Source organism: Glandiceps talaboti, chromosome 21, assembly GCF_964340395.1.
Source record: "Glandiceps talaboti chromosome 21, keGlaTala1.1, whole genome shotgun sequence".
Classification (NCBI taxonomy): Eukaryota; Metazoa; Hemichordata; class Enteropneusta; family Spengelidae; genus Glandiceps; species Glandiceps talaboti.
In genome coordinates this window covers 13504693-13516018 of record NC_135569.1, presented here as the reverse complement: position 1 = coordinate 13516018, position 11326 = coordinate 13504693, and positions in this window count along the sequence as shown.

Below are 11326 nucleotides of genomic sequence, written 5' to 3'. Positions count from 1 at the left end.
TAATCAGCGGTCATAATAAAGCCATACTTTCAAAAGCTAAGCAAACACAACAAAATACCTGTAACTGCAGAAAACCAAAGGAGTGCCCTCTCGCAGGAAAATGCCTCATAAAAAGCGTTGTTTACAAAGCAACAGTCACCACTAACCAAGATCACAAATCATACATAGGCGTTAGTGACACAGAATTCAAAAGCAGGTTTAACAACCACAAGTCTTCATTTAAACTTGATCACAAGAAGAAAGACACTGCACTCAGTAAATACATTTGGCACCTAAAAGACAGCAACATTAATCATGACGTACACTGGTCAGTTCTCAAGCAGGCTTCCTCATACTCTAACGTTACCAAACGATGTCAACTATGCCTCTGGGAAAAATACTTTATTATAACTGCCGACAAATCAACGAACTTGAACAGCAGAACTGAATTAATCAGTAAATGCCGGCACGCTAACAAGTTCTTACTTAATAATACGTAACCTTTGTTGTCAATCTTTTTGTGTACACACAGCCGTCAGTGAACACACATAAGTTATGTACATAATGCAGGATGTATAGCTAACGAATACTATTAAACCACACTATTACACCTGACGATCCTTCGGGTGAAACTGTCCGTAGTGTAATTCCACTATGTAATATCAGACTCGTCTTCTTTCATTTTTATGTATGATAGCTCTCCAAGGTGATCGAGCACTCTACTTGGCGAAAGAAGAATGAAATTATATGTATATATATATATATATATATATATATATATATATATATATATATATATATATATATATATATATATATATTTATATATATATATATATATATATATATATATATATATATATATATATATATATAACGGTGAGTATCAATCTGCTAAGACAGTGCTCTATACCGCAGTGGCAGAGCGTAATAGTTTTGCTATATATATATATATATATATATATATATATATATATATATATATATATATATATATATATATATATATATATATATATATATATATATATATGTTCTTGTCTCTTTCTTTCATAAATTGTTTAAATAGTACTTCATGTAAGGGTTCAAACATAACTATACATAATAGTCACGTAAAATTATACATATATACATGTTTTACCTAGCTACCACACTAGTTACAGAACATGCCATGTAAATGTTTGGCTGTTTCACGATCAGTGCTTCACTTATCTTGCACTTTGGGGCAAAAGTGAATTGAAGGTTTTGTAATCGTAACCTTCATACTATTAGATAGTTTATAAAAAAAAGGGATGAATATACTTCCTATTTTGGACACTACATGTATTGACACCACAAATCAAATTCAAGTTTCTATTGTACACTAAGTATGACCTAAAGTGCTCTAACATACCAGTGACTTTACTATACATGCAATATCAATGCCCCTATAGCAATGTTACAGGCCCACTTTTATAACATGGAAAACTTATCTGAAAAGTCCTATTACTTTAGCTTTTCGAAGCTTGGCAATATTACCTCAGAGGCTATGAATAACCTAAAAATTGCCTAAATAGAAACAAAAAACTGCAGATCTGCCGGGGGGGGGGACTCCTTGGACCCCATCACCCCAGAGGCCACTCATTCGTTAAACCAACAATAAGATTCACCAAAATTAGTAAAAAAAACTTCAAAAGCTTCTAGGGGGAGACCCCCTAGGACCCCCATAAGAGGTAGACATGTCCAAGTCTCAAATCAAAGTTCTTTCCCCCACCTCTTACTGTCAAGATGCTATGAAACTTTATTTTAAAAATGTTTCAACCATGTGTAGTTACTTTTTACATGTTAGAGTTGTCTTGTAAAGCTTGCAAATTATTGTCTGAAAGTGTCTGTGAATAGCCTGAAAATTAGCTTTAAGATTAAAAATCCTCTAGAGCTTCTAGGGGGAGACCCCCTAGAACCCCCCCCCCCCCATAAGAGGTAGACCATAAGAGGTAGACATGTTCCAGTCTCAAATCAAAGTTCTTTCCCCCCACCTCTTACTGTCAAGATGCTAGGAATCTAAATGTTTCAACCTCATTACTTTTTACATGTTAGAGCTGTCTTGTAAAGCTTGCAAATTATTGTCTGAAAGTGTCTGTGAATAGCCTAAACATTGCCTTTAGAAGTAAAAATCCCCCAGGGCTTCTCACTACTACCCCGAAATTCCCACAACCGTCACAGTTTCTGGTTAGGCCTACATATAATGTCCACGCTGTCTGTTTTCTTTTTGTTGATGAACAAATCTACCCTCGGGCATTTGGTCTGTTTTCTCCACACAAGCTGTGTTTAACACGTATGTCGTGATTTAAATGTATGTATACTGAACTCGATTGACCTCACGCATATACTCCGAGGTCATGATCTGATGACACCGTCACGTGAAAGTGGAATTTGGGGCGGAACATTTCACACCTCACCACCATGGCAGCAAAACAGCACACTGTTCACGACGAAATTTCGGAGCGTTTCCTGACATGTAGTATTTGTCTAGAGCGATACAAGAATGCTAGGATTTTGCGGTGCCATCACTCCTTTTGTGTTGAATGTTTGACAAAATACGTAGGAAGGCAAAAGATTTTCAAATGTCCCCTCTGTCAACAGTGCTGTGACGTACCTGAAGATGGCATCTCGTCCTTGCCTGCTAGCACACACGTCAACGGTATCATAGAAATTCTGGAAACACACGTGACTTTACCGTCTGCTGAGGTTCGTGCTGACAGAACAGCATCTACAGAGACAGACAAAACATGTCAACTTTGCGAAGTTGCTTCAACGTCCTCGCGATGTATTGACTGTGGACTTGTCATATGTTCAACCTGCACAAAAGTCCACACAAAGGTCCCTGCGACAAAAGCACACCAAGTAATGAGCTGCGACGAATATGAAACAGCAAAGGCATGTGATCTTTCCTTGGTGGCTCCTCCGGTACACTGTCCAACCCATTCAGATCATGATCTCACCCACTTCTGTGATTCTTGTCAGTTGCCGATTTGTGTCACATGTCTGTGCAAAACCCATAGCAACCATAGTATTTTCACGTTATCGGACTATATCAAGCAATTAAGAGAACGGCAAGAGAACATTGATGCAAGAGAGACTGAAGCAGAAGACTTCTACAAGAATTTGGCTTCAAGATATGAAATGGTTGAAAAGGAAGTGACTGATAATGCCAAGACCATAATATCGAACTTTGCTGCAAAGGTTAAAGAGCAACACAATAAACTTGTTAAAACTCTGAAAACAGATCAGGACGAGATATACAGACAAGTTGAAGGTGAAATACGGGAGTACACAAAGAAAGCAATGCTTCTGCAAAGTAGACGAACAGCTCTAGAAAAACTTGCCTCCCGTTCTGACCACACAAGACATAAGGATAACAAGCATGTAGATCCAACCAACAAACCAAAACAGGTCAGCCGCTGTCCATACAAAGTTCCTGCCAAGTATGAATCAATTCTCCCTTCTTACAATTCTGGCACATTTGTCACGCATGGAAGCCTTGGAAGTATTCGGAGTGGCAGCCCTTTGTCACAAGCATGTGCTGAAAGACCCAGGGTGACATCAAATGTAGCAATTACTGTTAAAGAGCTGAAACCAATGCGGGTAGGAGAAGTGTTTGACGTTGAAACACAGAACCAAAGCAGAGCGAAAGTACAGCCTCTCATTTTGAGAGATCTGGAAGCCCAGTTAAAATACCCTAATGGTGAAGTATCAAGCCTTACTGAGGCAGTCAATGAAGACCTCTCGTTCAGTGTTATTTGTACAGAGATAGGGACACATGAATTCTCAATGACGTTGAATAATACTCATGTTCACAGATCTCCTTATTTGTTTGATGCACTTCCAGAATGGCAGCTCAAGCAGTCGTTCTGCAGTTCTTCAAACCCATTCAAGTGTCCCCTTGGTTTAGCAGTAGACGCAGAAGGGAATGTTGCTGTAGCAGATAGTGTAGAGGGTTTAGGTAAAGGTAACATTCTGCTCTTAAAGGGAAATGACAAAGTTAGAGAGGTTGAAAATCTGCAAATTTTCGGGTTTGGTAGATGTTTTGATCCAACCGACATAGCGATTTCAAAACGGGGGACATTTTTCCTTGCTGACCAGGGAAATAAGCAAATCATTGTTTGCGATAAAGAGGTTGAGTGCTTTGGGCAAACAGAGTTAGATAAACCGAGAGGTATTGCCCTAAATGAAGCCATGCATGTGTTGTATGTTGTCGATAACTCACAATTTATCAAGCTATACAATACAAAATCACCATTTAGACTCCGCATGTCAATTAAAATTGACTTTCAGAATCGTAAAAATAAATACAAGTATCAGTACGTTGAGAATAGTGCATGTATCAGTGTCACGAGTGGGGGCAAGGCTGTTGTTGCTTCTTCCTGGAACACCTATAATCTTTGGAATGAAAGCGATGTCTGTGTAGTATTGCAGCTAATGAGCTGGTATGGGACCTTTCCAGTTACAGAATTCAAGCTGATAAACAAACAACCAGTGACCGGTATAGCTGTTGACAGGTATGACGACATCTATCTATGTCAGGGCCCCAACATACTGAAATACAGTATCAAGGGCACCCTTAAGTTTGTATGCCTGATATCACCAAAGGTCAGATTCCAACCACATGGCATAGCTGTCTCACATGACCCAGTACCTAAAATATGGGTAACTGACAAAGACAATAAGTGTGTACATTTGATAACATAAACTATAAGGATGATGATGTATAGAGTGTATCATTTGTAATCAGATAAGGAAGTGGTAAAATATGGCATAAAATGATGGGACAGTGTTTGTAGTTAAGGAACATCTGTGCTGTAGTTACAGGTTTTTCCTCGGGTTTATTTTGCTTATGTTGGAATGTAAACATTTTGATATTTGTGTGTAGACATTTTTATACTTTGTCAAATTTGAGATGTTGAAGTAAAATATATAATCATCAGAATACAATCAATACTGTTATATACTTCGTATGTTTATGGTAGAGCTCAAGTTCCCTGAATATCAAATGTGCTCAATTTAATTTTAAAACCTCTCCAAACTTTACTCATGAATGTTTGTTCCAGTTCTTTTGGGAATTTTTTTTTAAATTTAAAGTAACAACCATGAGAGAGAGAGAGAGAGAGAGAGAGAGAGAGAGAGAGAGAGAGAGAGAGAGAGAGAGAGAGAGAGAGAGAGAGAGAGAGAGAGAGAGAGAGAGAGAGAGAGAGAGAGAGAGAGAGAGAGAGAGAGAGACTGTCACAAAGTGGGGGTCAGCTACTTTAGGTTAACCAGTCACGCTTGTTTACCTAGTTGTGGAAATGAGAGACATGTTCACTCGCATATAATTTCAGTTAAGTTATAAATTTGCTTACTTTGTTACAACAGATAAATCATAAATCTTACTTATCAGTCATCCACTGAAGTGAGAATCTGTACCATCTATTCCAAACACCAACAAATCACATGACATATCCTGATGGCGCTTTTCATAAGCAAATCGTCTGGGTAACCGAGACTATACCCCAGACAGTTCAGATGTAGTCTCGATTACCCAGACTCTCGCCTTTGAGGGCATCACCCCCAGCAAGAGGGGAAATACAATGTCGCATATTGTGAGGAGCACATGACCACCATCGAGATCTGGGACGGTCGCCACTGATTGGATAAAAATTATTCCAAATTTTTCATTTTCATCAACTTTGTATTATTTTTAACAAAAATCATGGTATAAATGTTTCGAAACCATCTTTGTTAGGCGATAAGTCAAAATTACTCTTAGCAAGAGATGCTACCCTGTTACTTTACTACAGAGGTCATGTTGTTAGTCAGCTTTTCTGCGCAGCCATCTTGTAACAATCACTGATGTTGTATTTCCCCAGACTCTTGCTTGGATTGATGCCTTCAACGGCGAGAGTCTGGGTAACCAAGACTAAGTTGAGATGAAGTATAAAAAGTAAACAGTGCCCTTTTCAGCTGTTAAATTGTCTAAGGAGTTACACATTGTCTATGTTGTCTGTTTTGTGTTTGATGGTGAACATATCTATCCTAGGCCACTTGGTATATTCTTTTACGTACACATGCTGTGTGACATACGCTATGTTTTGAAAGTATTGTGAAATAGAATGTACCCCAAACACATAAGTTGAGGTCGTGACCTGAATACACCGTCACGTGAAAGTGACACCCTTCACAACAAGCACAATCACACTCCGCCTCTCCTGGACAACCGTGCACTATGGCAGCAAAACAACAAGCTGTTCATGAAGAAATTTCAGAGCGTTTCCTGACGTGTAGCATTTGCCTAGAGCGATACAAGAATGCTAGGATTTTGCCGTGTCATCACTCCTTTTGTGTTGAATGTTTGATAAAATACGCAGGAACGCAAACGTCTTTCAAATGTCCCCTCTGTCAGCAGTGCTGTGACGTACCCAAAGATGGCGTCTCGTCCTTACCTGCTAGCACACACGTCAACGGTATCATAGAAATTCTGGATACACACGTGACTTTACCGTCTGATGAGGTTAGTGCTGACAGAACAGCATCTACAGACACAGACAAAACATGTCAACTTTGTGAAGTTGCTTCAACGTCCTCGCGATGTATTGACTGCGGACTTGACATATGTTCAACTTGCACAAAAGTCCACACAAAGGTCCCTGCAACGAAAGCACATCAATTAATGAGTCAAGAAGAATACGAAACTGCAAAGGAACGTGATACCTCCTTGGTAGCTCCTCGGGTTCAGTGTCCAACCCATTCAGATCATGATCTCACCCACTTCTGTGATTCTTGTCAATTGCCGATTTGCGTAACGTGTATTTGGAAAACCCATAGCAACCATAGTGTTTTCACGTTATCTAGACGACTATTTCACTCTGCTTTTCTATTTTTTATCTCTTTTGTTACGTCAGATACTTTCATTGGATCACGTAATTGCCGAAACTCAAGAAGACATAGAACAACTGCTACCCAAACACAGCCTCCTGTGCATAAGATCGATCGAGTACAGTCTTCAACAGTTCCCTAAGCTAAGACAACGACCCATTCGTGTATACATAGAGAGAAACACTTCGCATGCACATGCTGCCCTAATGGCTAGTGAGCTAGAAAAACATTTCTTGCACCAAGGTGTGACGATTGATATAGAGAAAGAAACTGGTCGGGACGGGAATATGAAAACGGGTATATGGACAAGGAACAAGGCCAATCTCGTTCATCTTGCACAAATGCTTATTGCCAATGACTTAGTATCGTTTAGTAATAGTATAGTCACCATTGGAAAATGTTTACAGAACCCATGTGCTGGCACGAGTTTATTGAGAGAACCTAATCAGGACGACGAAAAACTTGTCATGGAAGCTCTGCTTACTCAGTTGCGTGATTTTAAACGATCGATTAAAGTGGATGGGAAACTTTCCTTCAGTGGTAAGGGTACAAATAAAAGGGACGATTTAGCCATGGCCTTTGTGTTATGGCTAGCTTGGTCGTGTTTCAACAGATGTGAGGATCGTTAAGAAATAAAAATAACAAGAAAAAGCAATACACTCTGATGTTTGTTTATTTGTGATTTATTTTCATAACACGGCAATAACAACTAACATACCCAATTGAATAGTACACAAAACAACACTCAAGCTATCTTCAAACGTTTGGCAACTGATTTGTAGTCTTCGTAGTTGTATCCCAAAGTCTTGCATACCAATTCTTCACCTTCCATGTCAGGTGCCAAACTCTTGACAAGTGCAACGTCGTAGCTCTCGTCCAGTAGACACTCTCTGTCTTCAGCAACAAGGGCACTGTACTCGTTGAAGTCAAGACCAAGCATCTCACAGGCATCGGCCTCGTTTCCCAGTCCAATTGCCAATCCTTTCACGTAGGCTACAGCCACTCGTTTGTCAAGATCATCGGCACTCTTGGATTCGGACTTCTGCATTGGTTTCTCATACAGAAACTTCCAAGGTATCACGTGGATCGACTCTGGAACCGAGCTCACGATGATGTTTTTTTTACACCTGTTACTAGCATAACAGATTATTCTGAACGAGACATTGGCAGAATCTGGGGGAAGAACATGACCATCTCTCTTCCCCAGGTCCTTTCTTACACTGTGAGGTACCTTGATACAACTGTCGTCTCTAGGTGGTACAACAGCAGGATGAAATGAGACATCCAAGGGCTTGTAGATACAGTTGTGACTAGTCATGATATCAAACACATGATCCATGGTCTGGTAAACTTTCTTGTCTCTCACGTACATGTTTTCTTGTTTCAGCAGCTTCAGATTGTGGTCCCCAATTTCTCTAGTATCTTTGTTCTTCAATCGTATACATATGCTAGACATGAACTTGTTGTAGACAGCAGCAGTTGCTTCATCAGTCAACTTAAGTTTTCGACCCACATTGTCATTCTCTCCATAATACAGTCTTCTGACTTCCTGAGCAAAGAGGTGTGAGAATGTTGCCACATTGAATTTCCCTTTGGGTCTGACATCTGTATAGAAGCTGCTTCCCCTTTCCATCATCATCAAGATGTACATGTAGGCACACTGCACATAGAGGTAAATGAGATGCAGTTTGATGCTTTTGAGATTGCCCAGGCTGCCAAAACGACTGGTTGTTCCCAACGTGTAGCGAGCATCATACACGTTACGCAAATTCGAAGCATTCATAGCACTGATACCTCTTGCTTCCAAACGAGACTTCACTTCTGCATGCTCGGTATCAGTGGCACAGAAGTTACCCTTGAATGATATATCGGCAAAACTCAAATGTGCCGTACCAAGTTTCAACACCTGAGAGCTCCAAGGAGGCCGAGAGTTAGTCGGTGTGACAGTAACAACATCTAAGTCATGCTCAGTACCTTCGGCAATCTTGGCATGATCACCAAAGGTGAATGTCACATCGTAATGAGCATAAATATCGTTATTGTTGTCGCCACCTTTTTTCAACTTTGGAGTGAGTTGAACATCAGTCACATGAAGGATATCGTTAGCGGATGCAACATCAACCTTTTCGATTTTGTCCACGAGTTTGTGTCCCACGTCTTTCAGCATGTGCGTGAAATTTGCACAGGATTGGGCTCTCACAGTTTTCACTATGCGTTTTGCAATGCTTGCAAAGAAAGGTGTATAGACTAGTTTCTTCATGAAAAGGGCAACATCTCCCTTTTTGATCTCTGTGGGAGACATCTCTTTCCAACACCCGTCAGATACAAAACCATTGACACCGTTTCCAGTCTTGCATAGGAGATCGCCCAGAGACAACATTTTGTACTCCCGAGTGCACAGGTCAGACACCTGAACATCGTCATCGAAATAGAGTTTCAACAGATCAGATGTAATGGGACCAAATTCCAATTGCTCCATGTCCATGTTTCAGCTGACAGCCAGACAGGCAGAATGAGTGGTTTTAAGATCTCACCTACTTATATAGGATGCCAACGACATGATATGGGCATGTTGAGAGGCACGACACGTCACGATAGACGACGTGACGAAATCACGTGACGACACAATCTTCACGACAAGAAATATTTGTAAAATATGACGTCACGACACATGATCAACACACGTGTAATTGACCTGTTGAGAGACAGGAAAAGTATGACATCACTTTTCTTAACTCTACATCAACGTCAAATATAAATAAAATAAAGTGACGTCATCTATGCCAACGACATGATATGGGCATGTTAAGAGATACGACATGTCACGATAGACAACGTGACGACATAATCTTCACGACAAGAAATGTTTGTAAAATATGACGTCACGACACATGATCAACACACGTGTAATAGGAAAAGTTATGACATCACTTTTCTTAACTCTACATCAACGTCAAATATAAATAAAATAAAGTGACGTCACAATATGTACAACCTTTAGTATTCGTATAGGATGCCATCTTCACGATATGGGCATGTTGAGAGAGAGGGCACATTATTCGTAATGTTATGATTGCAAATATTGATAGAATGAAAATGTAGTGGTGTTTTGATACCTGTATGTCATGACAGAGGAAATAAATAGAAAACACATTCAAATTTGTTTAATAATTCTTTATTATTTATTTATTTATTTATTTGTTTGTTTGTTTCATTCTTTCTTTGTCTTTAGTAGTTACTCATTGACAAATACTCTTCCTTAGAAATGTCTCCTCTAAGAACTTCTCTTTTGTTATGAATATAAGTATCAGAACTGTCCTCTTCGGTCACTGGAAATTCAGTTTCAACAGTTTCCTCTTCACTAATAGTGGTAAAGTCTGTTTCCCATGGATATTCAGTTACCACAGTTTCCCCTTTAGTATTACTGATCAAGTCTGTGTCTTGGACGGGTATTGCCCATTGATTTTCAACACTGTCACTGTCACTGTCTTCAGTTTTAAATCCACCAAGTTTTGGTGACATACCCAGACATCTTCGCCTCAAACGAGGTCTCATTTCTGCAGCAGGTCTGATTTCATAACCCAGTACTCGACCGAACTCCAAGGCTACGAAATCGCCAATACTTATTTTGACAAAATTACACTGTGCTTCTTTAAGAGAATATCGTACTTTGCACTCAAAACAAGCATCGTCCATGGTTCCCAATCGACTGACGTGACAATTTTTCAATATCTGTGCATCTTCGCCAATGAGTTCAATCTTTGAAAAGAATCCGAAATTGAAAAGATCATTTTGGATAACAATTATACCTTCGTCTTGCCAACTATGTACCATTTCGTTCTTTTCGAATTTTCCAGTCAAGTCTTTTATAGTGTAGTCATTTCCCTTTACAGCATATATGTTAATGGCACGAGGGTGATAACAGTCTTCATTGAATTCACTCTTTGGCCAGTAGTATTGAAATTTGGCTGTCAAAATATCACGAAATTCGTCCAGAGGCATTCCTTCCAATGAATTGAAACGTAGGCAATAAGCATATTTGTCTGTCGTGGATTTTGCCTGGCCCAGACAAAGAACACAGGCCGTGACCATTATAACAACAATAAATTTCTCCATTCTTAATAGTAGATACGACATGAAAAACAGTATACGTTAATACTCTAAAAGAAGACAGAGAAAGCGAGAATGCATGTGTATGCATGAGCACGTGTTTGCTGATATGTAAACATTAAAAACAAGACTACTGTTGTATGAATTAAAAAGTTTATTTCCTTCTCTTTTTTTTGCACATGTCAAAAGAATTTACATTTGCACTAAAACGTCTTGTATTAAAGAATCTAAATTCTCTTCAGACCATTTCTCTAGTGACGAGTAATTGGCCGGGCAGTAAAAGCGCTTTGAGAAATAATGCACAAGTTTGCTTTTCATCATCTTAAACATGTTTGCATTAAACGGTACT